General features: G+C 57.8%; 1 protein-coding gene across 1 annotated transcript in view; it reads right to left on the reverse strand.

Moving 5' to 3' along the window:
• Positions 1-26,595, reverse strand: part of ZNF469 (zinc finger protein 469) — a 232,243-nt gene that overhangs the window by 30,882 nt on the left and 174,766 nt on the right. The window contains exon 8 of the mRNA XM_084533035.1: positions 20,882-20,994. The gene's annotated coding sequence lies outside the window, so the exon portion shown is untranslated. The remainder of the gene's footprint in view (positions 1-20,881; positions 20,995-26,595) is intronic.

Raw genomic sequence — 26,595 nt, forward strand, 5'->3', positions numbered from 1 at the left:
TTTTTTTTTTTTTTTTTTCAATTAAAAGCGATAATAATTTGCCCCGTATAAAAGAAAAGCGGATTTTAAATATATACATATATATATGTGTGTGTATATAACCCTTTCCTGATTAAGTCTAATAGCCGAGCAGCGAGCTGAAGGCGGCGGGGGCGCGCTGCAGTGCGCACCCGAGCCCTGCAGAGGGAAGCAGAAGCCGGCCGCAAATTGCAGCGGGGCCCCGGGGCTGCTCCGAGGGGCCGGGAGCGGTGCTGAGACCCGTCCAGGGCCTGCGGTGCGATTCCGGTGCGAATTCGGTGCGAATTCGGTGCGATTTGGGTGCGACTTCCAGGCACCCAGCTCGCCAGGAGGTGGCCGGTGGGAGGTGGGTGCCGGTGGGAGCGCGCGGGGGGAGATGGCTGCGGAGCTGGTGCTTTGCAAACAGTGCTTGATGACCAAAAAACCAGAATTTCACCCCCAAAAAAGCCTTTTTGCACTGGGAAAGTTGTGGGGCTCGCAGCGGGAGGTTCCTGGAGATGGGACTGAGGTCTCCAAAGCGCAGCCTGGGCCGGGCACAAGAGTGTCGGCGGGTTCGCACGCTGCTCGCGCTCCCCAGCAGACATTCCTCGTGTGGCTCCCAAATGCAAAACATTCAGAAAATGCTCCGAATACAAATGCTTGCTTGGTGGGGGACGGATCCGATTACACCCAGGGCACAGGGGGGAGCAGGCCCACGCATGGCTTTGCTGGAAAACACCCTGCAGACTGAGCGAGAGCCCCAGACCACGTCCACTGCGAGGTTTGCTTTAACCCCAGGCTGTCCCTGCTGAAGTCGCGCAGAAAAATAGAAAGCGAATGAGGTGCTGAGCTAAATGCAAAGCTGGCTGGAGATGCCGCATCCTGGCAGGTATCTCACGGGGGTGGGCACCTCTGGCAGGTCCCCGGTGGGACACCCATGGGTGCGCTCTTATCCGTTCTCCTGGGGATGATGGAGACGTGCTTTGGAAGGCACCAGAGCGAAAGCCCTTCAGCTGTGGCTCTGAGCAGCACCCTGCATCGTGTACCCGTGCCCAGGTGAGAGGCACATCGGGGATCAGGTGTGCTCGGAGGCTCGGCAGGGCAGGGGTTGTGCTCCAGGAAAGGAGCAGGGCTGCACCGCCCTCTCCCCACGCTCCATCCCTCTGCCCACCCACGCTTGCCCAGCACACAGGGACCTCAAAATGCCCCGCCACGCACGCTCCCCCTCCCCACGCCCCACGTGAGCTCACACCCACGCCTGTCCGTGCCACACCGCGGTGTCCCAGTGTCACTGGGGACAACCCCCAGCACGTTCCTTGCCTTACCCACGTGCTGGCGCCGTCCCTGTGCTCCAGCCAAGCCCCAAGCAGTTTTTGCTGACCCGATAAGCCCGGAACAGAAAGCCCCACTGCATACCCAAAGCCTCCTGCTCGGGAAGCTGCTATCAGCGCTGCCGGGAAAGGCGAAGCAGGGCTGTGGGGCAGGGCAGAGCACTACCAGAGAGGCCAGTGCCTGTCCCCCCGCCCCAATGCTGCCCCGTTGGATGCTCACAGCCCCCCTCAGCTGCCCGGACCTGCAGCTGTGGCGCAGACCCCGAGACAAAACCCACGCACGCAGCCGTCCCCATCTCCATCCCCGTCCCCGCCAGCCTCCAGCGAGGGTTTTAACGCGGCTTCTGCCTGCCTGCTTAATTTACTGCCTCTTTCCTCCTTTCCTCAACCGATGTCCTCTGGAAAAACCGAACGCGACCAGGTCCGCGCTGCCCAGCCCCTTGATTTATGTCTGCTCCAGAACATTTCCCCATTGTTCGGCCAACGGTGTGCGTCAGCGCCTTGCAATCCTCCGCGCGGCGAAGGAGAAGCAGATGGCTCCTGGCCTGGGGGAAGGGGAGCGCCTGCGCGAGGCAGCGGCGGCCAGGCAGCGGGGAGGGGGCTTTTTGGGGTGTCCCTCCCCAAATCCGGGTGGCTGGAGGTGCTGGGGGGGCCTCCAAGCTCCCACCTGCCCCAGGGGCTGGAGCAACCGCATCGGCGCAGGGAGCTGCACCTGATGGAGGACACGGAGCAGGATGGGTGCCGTGGCAATTCCCTTGTCTTTTGGTGGAGAAAATCCATTTTGGCTTCCTCCACTGCTGGAAGACCAGCTCGCCATCACCTCCAGCATGTCGCATCTTACATCTGCAGGACGGGAGCAAACCCGCCTTCAGACAGGAGGATTCCCTTCCCTCTCGCATTTGGGGCTTTGCAGCAAACAGCCAGCACCAGAGGACGCAGCCCGGACGGAGACACCGGGGGGACGAAATATGCTGACAGCAATTCTTGCAGCTCAGCGTGGTGGCAGCGCTGACGGTGCAAACGCCGCGTGCCACGAGCTGCCGAGGTCTCTGCCGGGCTCCCGGCACGATGCTGCCTTCCCATCTGAGCTGCAAAACGCATCGGTGGAGCCGTGCCAGGCTTTCAGCCCGCAGCGGGGCACGGCTGAGACGCGAGTGCTGCGTTTTGGGGAGCTGCCTGGCACCCGCCGAGCCCCCTCCCATTTGCCTGCTCCGTCTCGCGGCGGACGCCGAGGCTGAGAAATGCCCCTCTGTGTTCTCCCCGGGAGCAGAAAAGGCTCGGGGGCCAAAAAAAACGCGCGGGGCTATAAAAAGGCCGATGAACAGAGGCGCATTCATGGCGCACTTCAATCGGCTGCTTCGTAAAGATGCTGGGAACGCGCGGGCGCTTTACTGGAGCCGGCAGCCCCAGCTGGAGAGCAGCAGGACGGCAGCGCCCGGCTGCCTCTGCCTGCACCAGGGGCCGGGACGGGTTTGGGGAGGGTTTGGGGGCTGGCATTAAAGCCCTGATGCCTGCACGGAAGGCCCCAAGGCAGATGTGCTCTGCCACGGTGCTTCGTGGGGTTTCCTCTCCCTTTTTTCCAGGTGAGACCAAGGTTTGGATGCGGTCCTCTCATGCCCACGTGTCTCCAAATTGGTGCCTGGCAGCGCAATGAAACCCGTGAGGATTTGCACATCCTGCGCCATAAAATGCCCAGGGTGGGCTGCTCGGACCAGGACTATTGCCGTGAGCCCTGCACAAGCACAGAACTTCATGGAGAGCCCCACAAAAAGCATTCTGACAAAGCGGGGCACCCGCAGCCCCCCCGGGTGGCACATGGGGAGGGGGCACAGCACCAGAGGTCCTTGTGGCTCTCGTGCCCTCTGACAAAGCCACGGCATCGCGGGATGCTGCGGCGAGCCCACCATCATCCAGGTGACAAATTTTGGTCCCCAAAGCTTTTGTGAAGTCCCTGTGCCCCCAGCACAGCAGGAGAGGGCGCAAAGCACAAAATAGCAAGGTGGGAAAACTCGCTGAGTCCCCATGCATTTCTTCTGCTTTTTTTTTTTTTTTCTCTTAATTTCCTTTTCTTTTTAAGCCGGCACCATCCGTGTGCAAGCGCGGCTGAATAATGCCAATATTCATCGGCGGGACAAGCCCAGGCTCTGTTTGCTTGGGAGGCAGGTTTGCTCCCGAGGCCCGCCGAGCGACAAAATCCCCTTCCTCACACTTGTGTATTTTTCTTTCATCAGCTGAGAAATTAGCGCGGGGGGTCGCGGAGGGCTGGGGGAAAGGCATGGCGCAAATATTTTCCTTTGGCTGGAGGTGAAAAAGCTGCGGGCACAGCGCCGTGCTCCTCGCCCTGTGCTCAAAAGATGCAAAGGGAGGATGAGGACGGGGAATTTCCCTTCTGTTTTGGGGCATCGCTTTCAGGCCGAGCAGGAAGATGCGTAAAGCTCATGGGCGAAGGAGGAGCGGGTCTGAGGGAAGGATGCTGCTGCCCTTCCTGCAGAGAAAACACAGATGCAGCAGCTCCGTGGGGTGAATCACCGTGTCGAGGTGATGCTGCAAATAAAAAGGAGCTGGAAAGCTCAGAAATAGCCCCAAAATAGGGCCTGAACCCATGCACGGTGGCTCACTGCCCCCCACTAAAGCTCACGCACCCAGTGGGCACCTGCACGGCCTGCAGGGAGCTGAAAGGCGCTGGGAAGGAGACGGGGATGGCTCCGAGCATCCTGCAGGTTGGCCAGTCCTGCTGAGGAACTGGGAGGAACTGGGGGAACTGGGGCCAGCACCCTGAGCCCGGGGCACGTTGTGGTGTCCTGGACCCGGCTCCAAGCTTTCCAGCGTGTCCCAGCGCTCCCCTCGCCTTCAGCCTCTGGAGGATTAACGAAAAAGAACAAAAAGATCCCAACCCTCTGGGAGCCTGGATAGAGGAAAAAATGTGTATTTTTGTATCCTGGCTGGAAAACGGAATTTTTCCAAAGAGTGACAATTTTTCACACACAGAAAAAACACAAATAAATCTCACTTCTGAAAAAAGGGAGAATCCCCCCTCCTTGGGGGTTTTCTCCAGCTTTCCAGCAGGGGAAGGGGCAGGGGCAGGGGCAGTGCCCCCCCTCCCAGAGCCGTCTCAGCCCACGATCGCTTTCCTTCCCGGCACAGAGCACCCCAGACAATCCCTAATGCCAGGGCCACCGGAAACTATTCGTTTCCCTCTGCTATTTAGCACCGAGCGACGCGGTGCTGCCGCAGCCTCAGCACGCCCCGCATAGCTGTGCAGTGAATTCACAGCCCGGCTGGATTTTTCCTTCACCTGGAGTTTCAATCCGGGGAGGGGGGGAGCACGCAGGAGCCGCTCGCAGGAGGATCCACGAGGGTTTTGCGCATGCAACGGGACGAGGATGGGGCACAAACACCCTTTATCCTCTCCTTGTGCACCCTCCAAAAACCAGCATGAATTTGGAGGTGGATTTGTGAAAGCCACCACGGGGCCGCGGCGCAAAGAAGCGCACGCAGCGCTCGCCGCCGTGCTCTTTTTTTTCTTTTTCTTTTTTTTTTTTTTTTCCTCCCTTTTTCCAACAAAACGGAGCGAGTAATAATTTTCGCACATGGTGCCGGGCGCGAGAGCTGCCGTAAAGTGGCTGTTTATTTCATTACCGAGCCGCCGGCTGCTCTCGGCTTCAGGGAGAGGGGGTGTTGGAGAGGGGGCCCCCCGCGCCCCGTGGGGTATCGCTTTACCCCGCCGCTTCCTGCCCAGGTGAACCCACACAAACCCGCCTGTGTGATGGAAAACCCTTCGGCACCCCAGCCGCCTCTCCCCCGAAAACACAGCCCGCGATTCAGCTTCCCTCCCCCGGCCTATCCGAGGCGCCCTCCTTTTAACACAGAAAGTGGCATTTATCTCGGGATTCCTCAAACCCGCAGTCCAAAAAGAAAAAAAAAAAAAAAAAAAAAAAAAAAAAGAAGAATTAAATATCCGTCTGCGCGCCCGTCTGTGCGTCTGGCTCCACCCGCACCCAAACGGGGCTTTTCCAGGGGTTTTGGTGGCCCAGGATGGGAGCAGCCACAGCAAAGTGGTGTTTTTAGCCCGGATTCCCCCAAAAGGGAGCGTGGGTGCAGGGGCTGGCTCGTGGGGTGGTGGCAGAGGTGTCACCACAGGGAAACCAGCAGCAGCCATCCCCAGCCTGCCCCATATGTAGTAGGGTAAAAAAACCCCTCCTGCATGAGCAACCCTGCAATAACAAGCAGGGAGCGCCAAAAAAAAAGGGATTTCTGGTGCTGAGTCCCCCAAAACTGAGCCGAGGCGAGGAGATGGAGGCACAGCAGGAGGACAACTCCCTCGTGCCCGCGTCCGTCCCAGCATCCTGACACCCAGCCTCCTTCCGCTGGCCACCCTTTAATCTTCCTCGCCGCGGGTTTCTAAACTGGGAATTACAGGAGGCGACTAGAGCAGGACTTGTTTTTGTTTTTTTTTTCTTTTAAAGCTCTTTCTCAAAAACACGCTACGAGGACAGCAAAACCCGCTGCCTGCCTCCGTGCCATCCACAACCACGGCGGGGGCTGCAGGGGGCGCGGAGGACTTTGCCCGTGGTGCCAAACCCAGGGGAGCCGGGGGGGTTGCTCGTCCCTTTTATCGGCTGCCAGGCTTCAGGCGGGCAGATCCAAAAATCCCTGGAAGGCAGGGCTTGGCACGGGGGGGAGCCCAGCTGCTGCCTCTGCCCTGCTGCTGTAATTACGCCACCAAACTTAGAAAGCAGCGGAAGAGCCGCGTGTAGCGCTGCAATTAGGAGGCTGTTTAATTGCGGGGCGCTTGTGTATTGTTTTCCTCTCCGTGGCTGCAGCTGCCAACAACCAGCCCAGCACCAGCACGGCAAACCCAGGCACCGGGGCTCCTCAGCTCGTGTCCCCGAGCACTGACACCGCGGTGCTGCACGGGGACAAGGGCTTGGCACCCCAAATCCGATCCGTCACAGGCGTACGGCACCAGCTGGTGCATCCATCCAGGGAAAAAGCCTCCAGAATTGTGTATCTGCTGATGGAAGGTGCTTTCTTGGAGCAGCAAACATCGCTCTCCCTCCGGGACTCCCCTTCTCCTGCCCACGGCATGCTGCCTGTCCCCAGAAGCGGCGAGGAATGATTTCTCCCTGTCAGCCTGGAGATTAAAAGGGAGCTATGCGTGGGAACCGGCGGCGGCAATGGAGATGACACAGGAGAGCAGCTGATTTATATCACGCTGCCCCTGCGCGCGCGCTGCGCATAAATCTGCTGCTTTTCATGGAAAAGCGTGAGTCGGAGCAGCTCCTCGCGACGCCGCTTATCTCCTCGCCGGGTGACTCAGCCCCGCAGCGCCAAGCTGGGCTCTTAGGCCTTTAAAACGAGCAGTCACAATGACTGAACTCTCCCATTTCATTAATTTCATCCCAGAAGCAGCTACGGTGATGCGAGTCTGGATGATGAGGAGCACCTGAGGCAGGGAGAAATCCCTTCTTTTTCTCCATCCTGCTCCCAGCGCTTTCCCCAAGAACCATCTTCTCCATTTGGGTCTTTTACCGGGCTTTGTGCGCAATTGCGGACCGCAGCTCGACGCCCATTTAAACTTTATTCTCCTCTCTGCCAGAGAATCCCTGGAAGCTGCTGCTGGCACCGGGCATGCTGAGCTGCACCGACCTCTTCCAGCTTTAACGGGGCCGGGTGCCCTCCTCCTGCCCAGCCCCAGCTGCCCACGCAGCACCGCTCGCCCTGCGCCATCGCCTTGCTTTGCCTCCCCGTGGGCGCAGGGGCTTTGCCGGAGGAGCCGGCTGCATCTCCCTGCCCCGTGCTCCTGCTCCTCTTGTTTTCACAGCTGACGGCGGGGCTGGGAGGCTGTGCGTGGGGATGATGAGAGGAAGCTCGCCCGAGGGGCGGGCGGCAGCTGCGGCCACCGCTGCCTGCACCTGGGCTGCTCGGGGACCCGCCGCGATGGCGAGCGTCACCGGGGCGGTGGCACGCGGCCAACCCGGCTGGATGGGCAAAACCTGGTTGCCTCGAAGCCCGGCATCACCAGGTGATGGGTGCCCAGACCCAGCTGGGTCTTGCAAAGCGTTGAAGAAGCTGCTGCTGCTTGGCCCGAGGTGGCCCAGGGTGTCCCAACCACTCCGGGCACTTGGTGGGAGCAAGGATGCTGCTGGGGGAAAAGTCGTGGCTGAGCCACACGGCGGGGAAAAGGCGAGAGAGCCCTTCCTTTAGTGAGCTGCCCTCTGCTCAATAATGTCCCAGGAAACATATATATTTGAGCAGACCTTCTGGGAGTTCCCTCATCCCTGCTGTCGGATGCTTCCCACCAGGCTGCGGATAGCTCGGCCGCATCCAACGCATCCAGAGCATCCAGCCAGCATCGCCGCACAACGACTGCCACCGGCGTGTCCCCCTCTGCAACAACAACAGGCGAAGAAAGAGCACTTTTGTTTCTTCCTCCTCTATTGACACAGCTGGGAGGGCTGGGGCCGGGACAGGGTTCCTCCTCCGCCCAAACGCTCGGCGCGTCGGCTTTGTGGCGCGTTGCAGTGGAAGAGAAACGTTCAGCTGCTCCCCACGGGCACCCTGCGGGCTCTCAGACCCAGGAAGGATTTGTCTTGGGAGGACGGCTGTGTGCAGCACACGAGCTGTGGATGTCGGTGCAAAAACCAACCTGGAGGAGCTGCTGAACCCGCCCTGGGGCTTTGCACCTTGCCGTGCCGCGCTGGCGAGCCCGCAGCCAGCTGGCCCCTCGTGGTCCCATGCCACACTGCTTTTCCCATTAAGGCACGGCCCCTCTGCCTTCGCTTTCTGCAGAAAAAATTCACTGTGCTGGTTTTTGATGATGTCTAACCCAAGTATTTCAGTGCCATTTCTTCGGAGCACCCCGATCAGCGCTGTGACGGCGTGTGGAGGAGATTCACCAATAAACCGCGGAGAGGAGCCGCACATCCCCCAGGGAAGAAGCCCCCGGTGCTGCTGTGCTTGCTGGAGGCAGCGCAGCTCCTGCACCCACCTGGGGGAACGGAGCAGCCTCGAGCATCGCCTCCGAGCTGCGGGGATCGGGGATTTGGGCACTGGGACGGGGCCGGATCCGGCTGCCCAGCGGTTGCGTGTTTGGTGGGTTTGCTCCTCTTCGCCTCCGGCCTCCGAGACGAGAGACAAATGCAAAGCATTCCTTTATCTCCCTGCCTCTCCGGAATGACAGGCAAAGCAATAAAATGCATTTTTTTTTTATAGAGCTGTAAATTTAATTTCCTTTTAAAGCATTTGCTTCCACTTAGAACTCAATGGAAATCCTGCGCTGCTGGCAGAGCTGCAGCTTCCCTGTCCTGCGATCAATGTATGGAAGCAGAAGGCTGCAGCTTTTGGATGAGCTTGAAAGTTTATGGAAGGGAAGATGGGCTGGGGGAAAGAGAAGAAAATTCTTGGGGCATTAAGGGCCTAGTTTCCATCTTCCTCGTGAACCTTTCTCAAGGGAAGAGCTTCAACTGCTTTGTGGTGGCCTCAGCAGCGCAATCAAAGCGGTTTCCGCCTGCAGCACAAAAGTTCAGGGCACGGCTTGCAAGGGGGAGAAAAATCACCATTTTCTGCCCTAAAACACCCACGGGGTAGTAGGATCAGTGCAAACCTAGGGGGAGCCCAGCAGGTCAAGGCGTCCAGCTGCCAGAAGCAGCACGGGCTGAGACATGTGTCCAGCATCCTTATGCCATGGGGAAACCGGAGTGGATTTTCCCTGCTTAAAACCAAACAGCAAGGGAGGGAACGGCGCTGGGACAAGCACCCAGGGCACGGGGAGAGGAACGTGAGCAGAGGTGTCATCCCACGGAGCAGAGCAGCAAGGAACCTGGGAAACCTCCGTGCTCCCAGCTGGATCCACGGCACTGCTTCGGACACCAGGGGCGAGGAGCAGGGTGCGTTTTGGGGGTGAAGTTGTGGGCAGGTGCTGGCCGCCCGGCCTGGAATCCAGGCAAATTGCCGAAGCCAAGCAGAAAGTTGGCTTCAATTTTCCAACGACCCAGACAAGCACAACCCTGCGAGCACCACGGCGCCGCGCAGCAATTCAGGACTCAGGACGTGACCCATTTCCACCGCCCCGGGTCCCAGCGGCACGGCCAGACGCTGAAAACCACAGCCACGACTGGCAGCCGAGTGCCCCAAACCCCACGGGCTCCTTGGAGCAGCAAATCTCCCGGAGCAGTCTGCTGCCATCAGGGAGCAGGGACGGGGCAGATTTGTGCCATGGGATGCTGCTTCTGCGAGTTCCTGACCCCGATGCTGAGCCGGTGTGCATCCTTCGCAGCCCCAGCCCCGTGATGCGCGGCCGGGGCGATCTGTACAAAAGATGTCCCCGGTGCTGGAGGCTTCAAAACCCCAGAAGTTTAAAGCGCAACATGAAGCCCACTTCAAAGAGCTGCAGCTTCCTACTTGATAACATCAGGAGCCTGGATCAAAGGCTGCGTCCTAGGAAATCCAGCACGGGAAGGGAAAATAAAATTGCTTCCTCCAGAGCATTCCTCGCTGCTGAAAATAAGCTGCTGGTTTAGGAAAGTTAGGCCGTCATGTTAAAATTATAAATGATGTCAGAGCGCGCTTCTCTAATGGTTTTGTGGGATATGGGGGTGGCTTGCCTGCGGGGTCAGGGGTCTCAGGATGCAGGTCCCAGCCTCGTCACAGCCCACAGAAGCAGCTCTTCGCTGCTGCCACAAAGCAAATCACACAAATCACTCCACAGCCAGGGGATGGGCTCGTCCCTGAGAAGCCACCAGCAGGGCTGGTGCCCCGGCACTGGTTCCATCCTGGCTTTGTGGATGTCAGCACCAAGACATGGGGGAAAAACAAACCACCTGATCCACAAAGCCGGCTCTGATCACACAGCATTGGAACAATCCCAATAAAACTCCTGGAAAAATCACCAAGACCCTGCAAGAGCACACAAAAAAGCCTCGTGGCAGCAGATCCCCTTTGCACCGATGACCACGTGTGGCAGCATTCGGGATGCTCAGCTGCACCCCGTGCCAAACGATGCTGCCGAGAGCACGGGGAATCACTGCTGGGACAAACCAGAGGGAGGTGTCCTACACGCACGTGCCCCTGATCATTTTTGAGAGCCCTCCTGCAAGCCTGTCCCCATCTCCATCCCAACGTGCCGGGATGCTTTTGGGAGGTCCCCATCCTGCGGGTGGGTGATGGCTCCCCACCTCCTCCTCCTCCTTCTCCTCCTTTTTCTCCTTCTCCTGCCCCCAGCTCCGCATCCTGCCCTGCTCCAGCGCGGGGACAGCGGCCCCTTTCTCTGCCGGCCGCCTCCGCGATGATTAGTGCCTTTCAGGAGCAGGCTGGTTTTTTATTTCTTTTTTTTTTTTCTTTTTTTTTTTTTTTGCTAGCCGGCCCCAGATGAATAGCTCTGGGCAGAAGCGAGCAGACAGCATCCCCTGTATTCCACGCTTCATATGAAAACCAGATGCCACGAGTATGGTTACAAATCAAAGCTGACAGGGGGACGAGAGGTTTACTTAGGAATTGAGAGAGGGCACGAAACCTTGCAAACGGGGCTACCGTTTGCCACCCCCCCGGCACACAAACCCGTCACTGCACCGCCCCGCGCCGCGAGGGGCTCGACGCAGCCTGAGAAATGCCACCAAGCAGCCCCTGGGCCTCACCCTTGCTTCCCGTTGGACTTTCTAAAAATGATAACCGGGAGAAGAAGCCGTTACCTGGGGAGCCCTTTTATTTTTGTTAGTTTTAACTTATCGCTGCCTGCATTTGGACAGCTGCTTCGGATTGCGCCAGGCGCGACCCAGCCGCGTGCGGGGCTGCGCCGGCAAAGCGGCGAGGAAAAACCTCTCCCAGCCAAGGTGGTGGCAGGATCCCGACGGGCACAGCGCCCTAATGAACCGTCAGCTCGCAGGGGGGGTTGGCGCTGATGAAACAGCCGGGCTAACGTTTAGTGACAGCCGCGATTTCCTAATCCGCCCCAGAAATAAATGGGAGCCGCGTGGAAGAAAAGTGCGGAGTTCACGCCCGGCCCTCGCCGGGGCACCAGCGATGAAACGAAACGTCGGGGTTTATAAATGAGCCCTGGGGGTAATTCCCCACCGGGGTGTGGGAATATGCAGGGGGAGGCTGCTCGGGAAATGGCTTTGGAAGCTGCAGGGCTGGGGCGCTGGGGATGGCGGAGGGGTGCTCTGCAGGCTGCCCGGCACGGCACGCACCAGGGCGCATGGCACACACAGCCAAGGGAATTTTTGACACCGAGCAATACTGAGACGAGTTGCTGCTGGCATTCAGGATCGATCCAGCCCCATTGTGAAGGTCTCCTGGTCTGGACAGAAGGCTGAATGGAAATCTCTGTGTGCTGAACCCTTCGTGGTGCTGGTGCCACTCGTGCAGTCGGTGCCATGAGATTTCCTGGCCGCAGACGACGCCACCCAGCAGACACGGGCAGCACATTGGATTGCAGAACCCACCAGGACACAGACCAGATCCGCACCCCGCGAGCCCTGCATCCATCCCCGGGACCCTGCTGTGAACCCAGGGTTATGAAACCCTCCCTGGCCAACGTTCCCGTCGGGGAGCTCCGTTTGGAGGAAGGATTCCTCTCTCCTGGGAGCAGCGGCTCTGCCGAGCAACCTGGCCCTGCCTCCCGGCAGCCCCCGCTGCCGTCCCAAGCCCAGGAAACGTTTCAGCCCGGGTGGTTGAAGCGAGTGCTGCGAGCAGTTGGCAGCGGAGATGGCTCGGCCTGGGGAAGTGCTCTGGGATGAGAAGTATGTGATAAATTAAGCTTACTACTATTCCCCGCGATCAGCCAGTCGCTGGCTTCCAGCGCGCCGCTGGCCAGCAACGTCTCACCGAGGGATTCTGGCCTCGCCCCGAGAGCCTGCGGTTGAATGAAAGCAGATCTTTTGCACCGGCGTCCAGAGGCTGATGCAGGCTCTCTCAGTGACAGAGAATTCACCACGGCTTTCGTAATCTCTTCCAAAGTTAATTATCCCCACTTCTAAAAGCTTTCCCGTTTGAATTGCCCAGCCTGCAGCCTCGGCAGCACAGACGGCTCAATGGGAGCCTCTGCCACCAGGAGCCTTCCATCCCTGCTGCTTTTTCCAGCCTGAAATCAAACCTCCCTGCTCTCCAACAAGCTTAGGAGATTCAATTCCTGGATTCTCCCTCCTTTTTTTTTTTTTTTTTATGCACTGAAGCTGTATTAAAGCTCGTCCCTAGGCCCTCTGCGGCATCGCACACTGCTCAGACTTGGGCTCACAGCCCCGACCCAGCCACTTTGCTGTTGGAGATTTGCTTCTCCAACTTCCACAGCACCTACAGGCTCCTGCAATATCCCCTGGTGCTCCTCCAAATCAGCAAACAAACACAAAAGCACCTCAAGAGCCCTCGCAGCCCACCCACCAGCACACCCTGCGCGCACGCGGTGCTCGGCGGTGCACACCCACAGCTCGCCCAGCCTGCAGCACCGCAGCCAGATTACAAACGCCTCAGAAATGATATCACAGTCAACTTGGCACAAAAACCTGCTGATTTCGTGCAAAGCGCAGAGCAGCTGATCGTCACAGGCGGTGGGGCTGGCAGGAAAGGGGGTGCAGATGGAATTAAACTGGGGAGCTGTGGCAGGGGGCACCCATCCCGGCACAGCTCAGCCACTCTCCAAAGCACGGCTTCACCTGCTCCCACCCGCAGCTGGCTTCAAGGGAACAAGCTCACGTTTAACCTGGCCGCTCGGGGTGATAGCCAGGGTGGGTTTTCATTAAAATCATCACCAGTCATCTGCACCAGTCATCTGCACAATAATTACCACCACCGCACCATCACCACGCTGTAATGTCACCATGCTGCAGTGTCACCAGCTGTTGGGGTCGTATAAATGGCAATGAAATGCTTCCTTTCCCTGGAGAGAGGCCACCAAAACACGCTCAGAAGGACTTTGCATGAAATAAACCCCCAGCCTGGCTGGAAATGCTACCGGGAAGCACGGCACTTGCTGCACTGCTGGAGCTGGGGGAAGTATTGTGGAGGAAAAATTACCCAAAAACACAGGTTGGAGCCACCGGAGATTAATGTCCAATGAAAAAAGAGAGATGCACAAAAAAAAGCCCAAACTTCCCATTTCAGGAACAACACTGGAGCAGTAAATATATATATTTTTTAATTTCTAAGTGGCCAACAGTCACCGTGACGACGCAGCAGGTCCTGCACACGCGGCCACCCCCCGGGCGGCCGTGCAGCACCGTGGTGCTGAGCGGCTCCTCCGGCAGCACGGGGGAACCCTGCTGGCTGTGACACCCTGCCACCAGCTCCCTCGCACGCCTCTGCACGCCGGCCAAGGCAAACACCATTGTGTCAGGAGCAGACAAGGGGCCGGTGCCAGCGAGGGCCGAACAGGCGGCTCTTTGTGCGCCCCGGCTGCCGGTTTAGCTCGGGGTTAGGGCAGCCGAAGCGTGCAGCTTTTCGCTCCGAGCCCTCGTTAATGGGTAGAGGAAATGAGCAGCGTTAGGCAGCAGGGCTGGGCTGCAGGGGAAGAGAACGAGGAGGAAGGCAATCCTGCGACACGGGGATCCAGCAGCGGCTCGGCGGGTCCTTGCACTCATCCCCTGCACCCCGTCCCCTGTATTCCATCCCCTGCATCCCATCCCCTGACACCCAGGGACACGGGGACCGTGCTGGGTAAGGACAGGGATGGTTCCCGATGTCCTCCCAGGCTGCACAAGGTGCACGAGTCCTTCTGGGCTCGTTTCATGAACGGACCGAAATGATTTCAGTTCAGTTCAGCCGCTGCAACCTCCTCCAGCAGCTCCTTCAGCTCTCCAAGCCCAGGCTGCCTCCTGGGCATTTCCTGCCCATTTTAAAAGGGTTTTGGAGAGAGAAGAGCGAGATGTGTCCTTGGCATCCTCCCGCCTCTCTGCTTTCAGGTTAGACACAGGGATTTTAGTGAAACCCTTGGCCCGGAGTGCCATCTCTCCCTGCCTGTGCTCATGGAGCTGTGGGGACTCTCCGGTGGCTGCCGCGAGGTGCCCAAGTCCCCAGTTGAGTGTGAGCAGCTCCTCCTTGCAGCCCGGCCCCTCACCCCATGCCCAGCACCCCAAATCTGGGCAGAGGGAATCCGACGGTTTCACGGGCACACGAAGCATCCCGTGTGCCACTGCCACGCTGCAAGGAACAGCCATGGCTCCCCGTGGCCCAGGAGCTTCACGGGCCCTTGTTTTGTTTTCAGCAGAGATAAAATGTCAACATTTTTAGGCACAGAGGGACGGCCGGAGAGCCTGACCTGTCAACATCCAGAATGGAAAACACGCTCGTCAAGTGCTTGGGATGAGGTTCTAATTACTCCCCACATACCAGCCTGCACAAATACAGCAGAGCCGTCCAAGAAAAGCACGCTTCAAGTACGGAGAGCTTTCCCCGGAGTTGAATGCGGTCTCCTTTTCCTTGGGAACCAGGTTTCCTCTCCTGCAGATAACAATCTGCTTCTGCTGGGGTTGCAGTGCTTTCTCCTGGCCCTACAAGGTGCTGGCTCCACGGATGTTTCACCCTGGAGGAAAGGAGCAGCACCCTTGGAGGCGATGGGAGTGGCGATGCTGCAGGACACAAGCTGGGCAGGAGCGACTGAAGGGTGCTGGGGTGGTCCTGGGGGATTTGGGGACATCCAGCTGCACCGACCCCAAAGGATGCTGCTGGTATCTCAGCTGGCTCTTGTTGTGCCCTGCGCCTTCCCAATGCGGGGTTCTGCACTCTTGGTGCAGTCCTGGAAAGGGGGATGTCTTTTTAAGGTGCTTGAAGAGGATGAGGAGGTTTTATAAAGTAATCCTCTGCCCCCAAAGCTCGTGTTGCTCCTCATCCGAAGTGCCAGATTTCCTCCTGCAGGACTTCAGCTCCTGGGAGGCCTTGGAAAGAGGAACAGGGAAGAGACCTGAACCTTGTTTTGTGGCACAGGTCAAAGCTCTTCATCTTCAGCAGCAGCTTCCCGGCTCCCACGTGCCCACCAAGCATCGCGCACGAACGGATACATCCCCAGAGAAAGGCAAACCCAGCCGCCAGCCCTGGGGTGGTGACCACGAGCAGCAGCAAGGCCGGGCTGTAGGGACAGGAGAGCCTTCAGAAAGCAGGGAGAACACCAGCTCTGGGCCAGCACTGCCTCGGTTTCCCCTCCAGCCTTTTCCCTGCCATGGGCATTTCGGTTTTCACTTGCCAGGTGACCCCCGAGCAATGGGGTCTGAGCCGGGGTGGGTGCTGCTCCCCAAAACGCTCCCATTTGCCACCCTGCCATCTCCCCAGAGCTTTGCAAGGAAGTTTCTCAAACCCCCCCAGGGAAGGAGAGCAGAAGTGCAGCTCCGTGCATCCCTCGGGGCCGCCCCGTGGTGCTCGCTGGGCTGTTTGCAGCCCCACGTGGGGGCCCTGCCCTCTGCAATCCATTTACCGCTTGGCACCGTGCGCGGAGGGCTATTTTTAAAAGGTATGCAACTGTCCCAGAAACCCCACTTTGAAGTGTGCTTCAAGGCTTTGTTGTCGTGAAAAGAAAGGGCTTTTTTTTTTTAACGTTTTGTAATTAAATGCAAACACGAGCGAGTTACTGGCCCGGGGCCGGCCGAGCAGGTCAGCTCTGCTCCAGCAGCTGGCTCTGGAAGCTGTCCACAGCTCGATGGACCTTCTCTCGGCACTGCACAATGCTGTGTTCAGCTGTCAGCTGGAAAAATTTGCTTCCTGGACGCTGATAAGTACCAGGAGAGCATGGGGTTCATTCTCTGCAGCCCGGCGTTGGTGCACGAAAAATGTTCCCAAAGCTGCCCAGGGTCAAGGCAGCCTCCAGCTGCTTGTGCCAACTGTGCCCCCGTGCTCCCAGCCTGCCTCCTCCTCCTCTTCCTCCACAAACCCCGACTTTGCAGCATCCCCAGGCTGGGCTGATGGGGGCTGTGAAGCCAGAGTCAGGCTGCGAGGAAAAATGAATGAATTCAGCACTGCTGGGAGAAGCAGAGGTCCCCTTGCGCTGCCTTCGCTGGGCGGTGATCCCAAGGTGTTCCTGTGCCCCAGGCTGCAGTCCCGCTGTTATTGCAGCCTGGGTTTAACCCGGGCTGGGGCAGGAGGGTGCTAATTAAACACGACAGCTTGACAGGAAGGGGCGTTGGATAATTCCTGACGTCTGGGCAGCGCTGCCCAGCGCCGGGGAGGGGGCCGGCGCTTCCCCGTAATTAAAAAGCAGCAGATCCCCAACCGAAAATGGATGAGGCTCTTCTTTTCAAGGGACACCGATGCCTGCCTGCGGCTGCATTTTTCACATGCCTTCCTTAGGAGATCTCTATCGAGGCAGGGTGAGGACGGGAGGTTTGAGGCCTGTGGTTTGCAAGCCGCTGTGCGTCACCCCGGGTGCCAGGAGCTGTCCCCGCGTGAGGGACACGGGACAACCCGCAGGCAAAGCCACAGGCTGGAGAAAGGTTTCAGAGCGCTGCCTGGAAAGCAGGTGGGCAGGCAGCAAGGGCTGCTGGCACGGGGGAGGACAGCCTTGCAAGGAGGCCAAAACGCAGAGCAAATACCTGCTGGCCTCCCTGCCAGAGCCCGGCACACGTGTGCTGCGCTCCCGGCCCCGCTCTGCGCCTGCCAGCCCAGCAGTGCTGGGAGCAGGTGCCCGTTAAATGTGTCCATAAATCAGACGGTGAGATTGCAAACCAAAAAAAAAAAAAAACACCAACAAAATCCACAGGAATAGCTCGGGGAAGCTCGGAGGACCGTGAAGGCTGAGGGATGCTGCATCGCTGCGCTCCAGAGGGACACCGTGGCTCTCGCACGCAGGGTTTTACCCCAGGAAACCCACACAGAGAGCTGCAATCCACCAAACCTGGGGTTGGAAATTACTTCTTCCAGCTCCTCTGGGGTGCGGAGAGCCCAGGACAGCAGTGGATTTGGGATTCCTGGGGTTGGGATGCTGTTCAGTGGCTTTTGGACCTGGTGTTCACACATCTCCTGGCTGTGCCACGACACGGTGCCGAGGCTGGTCGCTGTAGGGGCTCCAGCCAGCGAGCAGCAGGGATTTGTAGGGACACAGACAAACCCCAAACAGCCTCCTGGAGCCTCCTGGGGTGCACAGCCACCATCCCATGTCCTCGCCTGGCTGGAAGCTGCGGGAGCAGGCTTTGCTTGTGATAACAACAAGGCAAGAACGGGGTGAGACTCCCCAGGAAGCTGCATCCATGCGAGTGGGCGTTCGGCCACCAGGAGCACGGCCAGCTGTCCCCTCCAGGAGCCCTCTGCCCCTCTGTCCTGCTCCTTTCTGCTTTACAGAAGAGGCACGAGAGCATCGAGGTGCTGGTCCAGCAGCAACAGGGACGTGCTCGCGGGGGGAGGATTCATTAATCACAAGTCCCTGGACGAAGAGCCATGGTGACAGACGAGTCGGCGGAGCGCGGCGCACAGAAGAAACCCGACCGTGGCGAGCCCGCAGGGCTCCCTGCCCAAAATGTGCAGGAGAAGCCGATAACAAGGAGAAGTCCAGCTTCCAAGGCCGAGCAGACAGCAGTGCCGAAGGAGATAATGGTTTTCGACTCGGCAGGCAGGCAGACAGTCGATCCTTTTTAATAAAACTTTCGCGGTGAGGTATCGCAAGTTTCTTGGCAAGCCACGACCACGCTCCCTGCAAGCAATTCCTTGGAAGCCCAGCCCTGAGTGCACTTTCCCCACGTGTAAACGAGGTCTAACCCCACTCGGTCTGCTGCTGCTCCTCCTCGGACGTTGTTATCTCTGGGGTCAGGGATTAAAAGCTGGCCTGCAGCTGGAGGTGAGCCTGTGCGGCGTGAAAGCCCCGCAGTCAGGCGGCAGATACACGCAGGGGCTGATTCCCAGCTACATTAAGGCCCCTTTATGCTCCTCCAGCCACGTAAAGAGGCCTCTAAGTGAGTGTAAATTAAATTTAAGTCACTTTTGCTTCCTTTTTAAGGCCCCTTTACACTTCCAGCGTGGGGGAAAGGAGCCGTGGCGTGCTGGTGGGGGCGGGCGGGCTGCCCTCCAGGCGCAGCACGGGGCACGATGGGGACCATGGGGCGCGGGGCAAAGGCACAGCGGGTCTGCAGGAACCACATCACCACATCCCACATCCACACAGGGCCAAAACCTCCTTTGCGAGGGCGGAGCAGCTCCAGGTGTGAGTTCTGCACGTCCAGGAGGGTTTTTCCCTGACAGGTGAAGGTGTTTCCCCACGTGCCCTCACCAACCTGCGGCACAGGTGACTGCGCCCTGCTGGGGAGCACCTCCCTGCAGCAGCCCCGTTGGGGTGTCCTTTGAGCACCCCCTCAGAAGGTGTTTGCTGGTGGTGCTCTGCAGCCAATTCTTGCTTTTTTTTCCCAAAAACATGACCATGTTTTCACAGTGCCCAAAGCAATTCCTCCTGTTGCCATTTGCATGGCCGCTGGCTGCGGGAGCGGTGCCGTAGGGCCCCAAATGGCACAGCCCAGGTGTGCTGCGACGCTGGTGCAGCAAAACGCATCCTCAGCCTCTCCTCCGGCGCACGAGGACCCTGCTCAAACCCATCACCACCTCCCACAGCTGCACCAGGGGCTCTTTGCATTCCCCAGAGCCCCGCTGAGGATGAGGACGAGCATCCTGGCTCCCCCACAGGGTGTCCCGGGGGCTCTCTCCGGGTGCCAGCATCTCTCCTCCAGCACCGGTCCCAACAGGCAGCCCCCTCCCCAAAGCTCCCGGGTGCCTCCTCCTCCTCCTCCTCTTCCTCCTCCTGGGCTGTGCACATTTCGGGCACGCGCCTCCATAAGGCGCTCGGCCCCGAAGGAGTTAACGGAGCAGAGCGCGCCTCGGATTCCTCCAGCGAACCCTCCCAAGTCCCCGTATAACCAGACTTGGCACTTGGAGAAAGCTCCACAAATCCAGAGGCTAAAACGCGCTGCCTTCCGTTCGTCAAGAGAAGGCAAGTCCCAGCTAATTGAGGAAACAGAGCCTCCCCCCCCAGCCCCCTTCCAGCCTGCTTATTTATTTAGGGTCTTTTCTTTCTCTCTCTCTCTCTTTTTTTTTTTTTTTTTTTTTTTTTTTTTTAAAAAAAAAGTTCTTTTTCGGCGCAAACATTAGGAAAAGAAAGTGCAAATTAATTTGGTGGGGCACGGCTGCAGATTTATGATGCTCCCCAGCTGGCGAGCGCCGTTAACCCCATCGCTGCCCGCTGCAGCCTGTGCCCAGGGGGTGCCGGGGGGGGTCAAGGGGTTCCCTCCCCGCCACTGCCCAATTCCTCCACTCCCCACGCAGGGAAGAGGCAACGGGATCGGAAAAGCAAAGGAAAATTGTAGCAGGCGACTTTTTTATTAAAAAACCACTCATTTTTTCCCTTTCTCCCCACATCTTGCTGCTGCTGCAGAAGGTTTCGCGAGCGTACAGTAGTTGTGTTTTTTTTTTTTTATTTCTTTTTCTTTTTCTTTTTTTTTTTAAACTCCCTCTAACTACTGCACACAATTCAAAGGAAATCTGGGAAACCAAATTCTCAGCTCTCCAAAGCAGCAAATGGAAAGTCGCTTAAAGGGACTGCTGCCTTAAAGCGGCCGCGGCGATTTTCCCCTCGGCCTCGAAGAAAAGGGGTTAACCCCCCCACCAATCCCCCCCCCCCCGGAAAAAAAATAAAGAAAAAGGAACTGGGACCTGGCTCGGGGCCAGCCCTAGGGACAGGCGAGGTGGGGGGGATTGGGGATTTTTGGGTAGGGGACAGTTTGCCCAAGGGGGGATGCCCAAGGGGGGCGGCTGCTCCCAGGGGGACCCCCCCAAGCCTAAGACTGTGGCTCTGCAGGGAGAGGTTTCGGTGCTCTGAGCCCCCCCAGGGAGGTGGCCAGCATGGGGAGAAGAGTTAAAAAGGGGAAAAAATGAGGAAAAAAAAAAAAAAGGAGAAAAAAAAAATAAAAAGGGAGAAAAAAAAAAAGGAGAAAAAAATAAGAAAGGGAGCAAAAAAATTAAAAAGGGAGCAAAAAAAAAAAAGGAGAAGGAGGAAAGGAAGGGCTGACATCAAAGGCAACTTCTCTGCTCAGCAGATGAGCAGATCCATCCTCACTTCATATTTTTTGCAGCTGAACTCGGGGCGGGGGGAGCGGGATTAACCCTTCTCCTGCCGGGCAGCCGCGGGGCCCCCGCCGGTGACAGGGACGGGCTGAGCCCCGGGCGCAGAGCGGGGCAGTGGCGAGGGGAACGGCCAGGCTTTTTGGCTTTTTTTTTTTTTTTTCTTCTTTTTTTTTTTTTTTTTTTTTCCTTTTTAAAGGTCCGGGATGACACGAATAGCCCGAATACTTTGCAGCGCGGCGGCATCATTTTTTAGCGCTGACAAGCCTGGTTGAGTCATTGAATGAGCGAGAAACGGGGAGAAAAGTTGCATTCGGGGGGGACTCGGCGGGGCGAAACGCGGACCCGCCGGCGAGGCGGACCACGCAGGAGAAGCAAACCCTAGGAAATCGCCAGGGCTGAGGTATTAAAAGGCGAACGCTGACATGTGGCAAGCAGCACATTCGCCTTTCCCTCCCCGTCCTTCGCCCCGAACAAAAAATAATATTTACGTTCCACCGGGGAGCGAGCCCCCAAACGACAAAAGGGTGTTCACTCACCTCATCATAAGCCGGCCGGAGGGGAGGGCTGCATTCTCCTCGGCGACGGCTGGAAATTCAAAAAGTCGGGGAATTAAGAGCTGCCGTCTCAGCCCGTGCAGTTCCTCCGTAATCTGGGTATAAAAAGAGAAGTCTTCATTACTGACCACAGGCACGGAGCCGCGCTGCTCACGCCCCCTCCGAGCCGCACCAGCCAGTAGCGCACAGAAGTTGGGCTACGGGAGAAGGAGACGAGCCGAGCGGAGGCTCTAATGATTTATCTGCACCTCTGGTAGGGGAAAAATAAAAAAAAAAAAGAGAAAAAAAAATAAAAAGGGTAAAAAAAAAAAAAAAGGCTCTGCTCTGAATATGACACGGGAGGAAAAGTGACTCCGTGGTTTCGGGAGGGTGACAGACGTGAGGATGTGCCAAGTCCCTAAGGACAAGAAAAAAAAAAACACACACACACACCTCTCGAATCAGCCCTTTAGCCAGAGCCTTAATTAAAAAAGCTGCTCCAAAATATCAGATAATGGATTGCATTTTCAGGCCCCTCTGGAAAACCAGCTCATATGGCAATGTTTCTCAACTCCTGCCAGAGCAGGGAAAGCTGCCAGTTTTAGGTTACAATATCAAAGGCACACATCCTCCGCACCAGCAGCCTGCTCCCAGTTACACCGGAGTAAATCCAGAGCCACCCCGCTGCCCTCCCGGCAGCTGGGGCCGATTTGTGGCCGTCCCGGGGCGAGCAGGATCAGGCCCTGCCCGCCTGCGAGTTTGGCCCCTGCGCGTGTGAAAAGTGAAGAACCAAAAAGCCAGTTCCTGAGGGTGAGAGGCCGAGGGGATTGTCTGCCTCGCTGTCCTCTGACGGGAGTGGGTTTTGTAAAGCCTGGAAGCCGGGCTGGGGTCGGCACCACTCTCCGTGGACCGCGTCCGCGTTGCGCCGATTATTTCCGCAGCGCCGCGAAGCGCAGAGAATCAGCTGTCATCTGAATCACCTCGGCCATCACGCGGAGTTTCAGCACAAACCCTCGCCTGGCCGGTGTCCAGGCAGCCCCCGGACGAGCCCGAGTTTATTTACAGCAACCTCCACGAGCAGCCTTTCAAAAGCCGGGCTGGCTCCTGCGGGCGGGAATAGCGGGGCTCCAGCAACTTTTGGGCATCGTTTGCGATAAAGCGCGCACGGTTTTGAGTTACTCGTATTTAACATCTTCCTCTCGCTCTGTTTTTATTCTTTCCCAGAAGCAAACAAGCATTTCTCATTGTTGTAGTGAAACCTTGGCCATGCCATCAGACACCTTTCCATCCATGCTGCCCACACGAGGTTTTCGCTCCCGTTACGCCCCACGTCCTGCAGAAACCTGCTCTAGGGTAACGCACACCGGTTTGGGCCAAAAGCTCTCCAAAGGCCTGCACAATTTCAGCGAAGGCCTGTTTTGATAAAAACCAGGAGGAAGGGGCTGAAAAAGGCTGCCTTTGCCCGGCTCGCCTCCAGCCTGCTGGCAGCTCCAAATATGATGGGGGCGATGGGGACGGGCTCGTGCCACCATCGTGCCACCAGCCCGGCTCCCCCAGTGCCCCCGGGCTTCGGCACCACCTTGGCTATTGCCTTCCAAGGTAAGCCTGTGCAAGGCTTTTTGCAGGTTTGGCTGATGTGATGCACCACTTTGGGGGGAAAAACCCTTAAAACAGCCCCTCTGTAGCCTCCATGCATCCATAGGATGCCATATTCCAGGAGGAAGAGCACCAGGACACCAGCCTTTAACATCTATCTGGCAAGTGTCACCACAAAACACTGCATGGATGAGGTTCCCAGCACATCACCACATCCAGCAGGAGGGATGAAGGCAGAAAAAAGCTCATTTTAGCACATGAGGTAAGTCCCGAGGAACTTCCCCAAAGCCAGCGGAGCTACTTGGGGCTGAAACCAGTCTAGCAGCGAGCTGGCTCCGGATCCGTGGCGGGGACTTTTTTAGGAGACTCATTCAGAGGCAAAACAATGAATTTTAAAATACATGCTGTATTCATAGATTTGTTTTGAATCCGCTAACATGAAACCACTTATATAATTGTCGCAGAGCAAACGTCTCATTATGCACCATAAAAGAAGAAGTTCGTGTCCCCCTCCTCGCTAGGCTCTGTGCTTTTTGCTCTGGCCAAAATGTTTCTCGTGTAACATAAATCAAAGCCAGGTGCATCTTTCTACATGAAATAATTCGCTAATAATCGTTGCTTAAAATACAGATAGGGCTGTATCAAAATAAAACCCAGCCCATCGTTTGCAGGACTTGGACTTCACTTCTTGCCCAGGAGCCGTGATTTCCCCCCCAGGTGGTGAGGACCCCAGCTTCTGTTATACAAAAGCAAATGATGTTTGCACGAATGATGGGGTGAAAAAAGGCTTTGGTCTGACCGTAGCGTGCACCATGGATGCCTGATGCTGGTCTGAATCCGCAGCCCACGCTCGCACAGATTTGGAGAGCACGGGCTGGCCGAGCAGTCCTGAGATGGCCCCGGGGCAGGTGCTGAGCACCAAAGCTCAGAGCGGAGCCAGAGGCTGATTCACGGCTGGGAACGGCGCAGGCAGCACCACTCATCTTTGCCATTTGCTCGTTCTTTATTTCAGGCTTCTCAAAACCACAAGCCGAGCGACTACGGGCTCGAAGTCAGAGAGCAGGGTAAGGCAGATTGTGCCTGCGCCAAGGACATGGGGAGTGGCACCCCGGGTCCTGCTGCGAGGATTTGGGGACATTTCTGGACAGTGGCTCCAGAGTGGGCAACACAGCCAGGTAGCAGCGAAGCCTTTGTGCAGGCTGATCAGTGGGATGAGCAGGTTGAATAGCCAACAGCTCTATTTATTTCAAGGCCAGCAGTGTCTGCAAGGGAGATTTTGAAGCCTTGGCACGCAGCAGTTACCGCCCCTTGTTAAAAGCTTGTGGGGACACATCCTTGGGGGACAGAAGGAGCCCACACCGTCCCCACCACAGCAGAGGGTGCAGGAGCCCAGCCAAGCCACGGGGAGCACCCATGGGGTCCTGGCACCAGGTGTCACCACTGCTGGGGAAGGGACGGAGCCTTTCCAAAGCCCCTTTCCCTCCTGGGTGCTCCTCACCATGGTCCCCCTCCATCCACGCCTCATATTTGCACCCTTACACGGAGAGAGGACAACCACCTCGGTCAGACGAAGGGACAGAGCCATGGAAAAGCAGCGGCCCCACAAATCTGGCTGCTGAGCAGGAGAGCAGGGCCAGGAAGGCTGCTTTCATCTGCAGGGGGGCAGAGGGGGCGGCAAAAGCTGCGGCTGCTCCTCCTGTCACTGCTCCGCATGTCACTGCTCCGCGCTGATCACCGCCCCTTGCGCCCCGCCGTGCCCGAGCATGGATTGATTCCTCAGAAACTCTTTTTCTTGCTCTCATCTCATCTTCCTCCTGTAAAGGTTTTGCTGACCAGCTTGAAGGGAAGCCGACATACCCCAAACCGCGGGCTGCTGGGGCATGGCCATGCCCCGATCCCACTCCTGCAGGGGGCTTCTTCCACCCACCCTGCAAGGGACTTGGGGTGGCACCAGGACGTGTGGCTGCACCCGCTGCTCGTCCCACATCTGCACACTCACACGGGGCAAAGGCTCATGAAAAAAAACATCTAAGGTTATCGGTGATGCTCCTGGCTGCGCTCGTGCCCCACTCCAAAGGCCCCCAAAACCATCGCTGCCGTGGGTGAAAGCAGTGGCGTATGGGAACCGGGCACCCGCGGGCTGTGCGTGGGGAAACTGAGGCACGGGGCAGCGCTGCGAGTGGCTTTTCTAGCTAGATTTTTGAGGAAAAAAATAAAAAATAATAAAAAAACGATGATTACAGCAAGCATTTTTGATGGCAAATGGCAGGAGCGCGGGGCAGCGCCGCGCAGAGCCCTGATGCCAAGCCGGTGGCAGCATCCCTCCCCGGCCCTTCGCAGACATTCAAGCTGGGAATCCTGCTAATGAAAGGAAAACAGAGAGACGCTGCGGAGCGGAGGCCCAGGGTGTGGTAACTCTAGAAGGCAGCGAGGAGGCATGAATGAAACCTTTCACTGGGGGCCAGGGAAGCCGGTGGCACACGGGCCGGAGGAATGCGAGCGCCCGGCGCACCGAGGCGCGCGCCGCGGGACGGGGAGAGGCGGCCGGCGTTAATCAGCGGGATTAATTTGGGGCCGGGGCCACGGCGAGGAGCGGGACGCTGCGGCTCAGCAGCTCGGGGAGGGGAGCGGGAGGCCTTGCTTCCCAAAGGCTGACAAGCTGTCCTTATTTTTTCCTGTAATTATGTCTCTGAGGGATCCCGAACGTTTACATTTTTGTGCGAGCTGTATGGTTTATTCACCGGCCCGCTTCGCGAAGGGCTCCGCTAATAAATGGGCGTATTGAGGCTCGGCGCTTCTATACATTACGCTCCGTCCCCGCTCAGACAACCAGCCCATTTTACCCGGGCTATATCGTGAACAAATGATCCTCCTCCCGGCCCGAGCGTGCCCGCCGTGAATGGCCGCAGTGTGCGGGGCCGCTGCCTCCTGCCTCGCCCAGCACTTGCAGGGGGAAAAAATCCCCCCGAAAGCAAAAGCAAAGGGGTACGAGGATCCCTCCACGCTCTCTGCCCTGGATTATTTCACCCCCCTCCAGCCCCTCTTCCCACTTCAAAAATAAATACATCTGTAGAAAGTGGAGGAAATTATTCCTTAATGCTCCTGCCCAGAAAGCCTCCGGCCTCGCTCCCCTCCGTCCTCCCCCTGCGGCCAGAACAAACCCTTTTCTCCTGCCTCTCGCTGGGGGATGTTCCTACAGGGAAATGTTTACCCTCCCACACGCTCAGCTGGCTCGAGATTCTTTATCTGGAACCTCTCGGGAAGCCTCTTCCCAGCCTGAGCAGGGGGAAAGCCCGAGCGAGCTTGGGAATGGCCATAAATTGCCCTTACAGGATCCATGGCACACAGGAGACGAGTTCGAGTCTCCGTGCTCTCTGCTGTGCCATGCACCCATCTCCAAAAAACACCTCGTGCACAGGGGGTTTTGGGGAGCAGGGCTCATCCCTGTGATGTGCCATCCCCTGGTCCACTTTTATTCCTTTTTCTTAGAGCCAACACCTTCTCCTCAACTCCTTTTCCTCCTTGCTCCGTGCATCCTCACCCCGGGCACGGGGACGCACCCAGCACCAGCAGCACGAGGTGCAAAGCCCCAAACCAGAGCCAAGAGCTTCCCGTGCCCCTCATCCCTCAAGAGGGATAAACCCTCAGGGGGATAAACCCTCGGAGGGGGGGGGATGAAAGCACTTCTTGCAGACAGGATCATCCCGGCAGCGCAGCTCGCAGCGCAGCCCCGCGCTCCGACCACAAATAGTACCCCTCTGTGCCTCCGGCTCGCCGCGCCACGGACACATAGATGGCATTATATTTAGCTGGCCCCAGATCTCGGGCATAATATTTTTTTTAGCAGCGGACTAAATATTTTTAACATATGCAAACACGCATGGCTGAGGCAGCTACAGAGCCGGGACGCTGAGGGCAGAACAATGTCACCTTTCTACTGCCCGTCCCCGAGCCGACGGCTGGGCAGCTTAAAGGATGGGGGGCAAAGGAAAAGGTGGGAGCGTTTGGGGGTGAATTTTGCAATGGCACTGCAGGAGAAGGGGCCAAATTCCTCGGAGGTGGAGGAGCGGGGATGCACAGAGCTGCAGTTTGTCTCTCGGGCACGGGTGCCCGTGCAAACA

This window comes from Aythya ferina (assembly GCF_964211825.1).
Source record: "Aythya ferina genome assembly, chromosome: 12".
Lineage (NCBI taxonomy): Eukaryota > Metazoa > Chordata > Aves > Anseriformes > Anatidae > Aythya > Aythya ferina.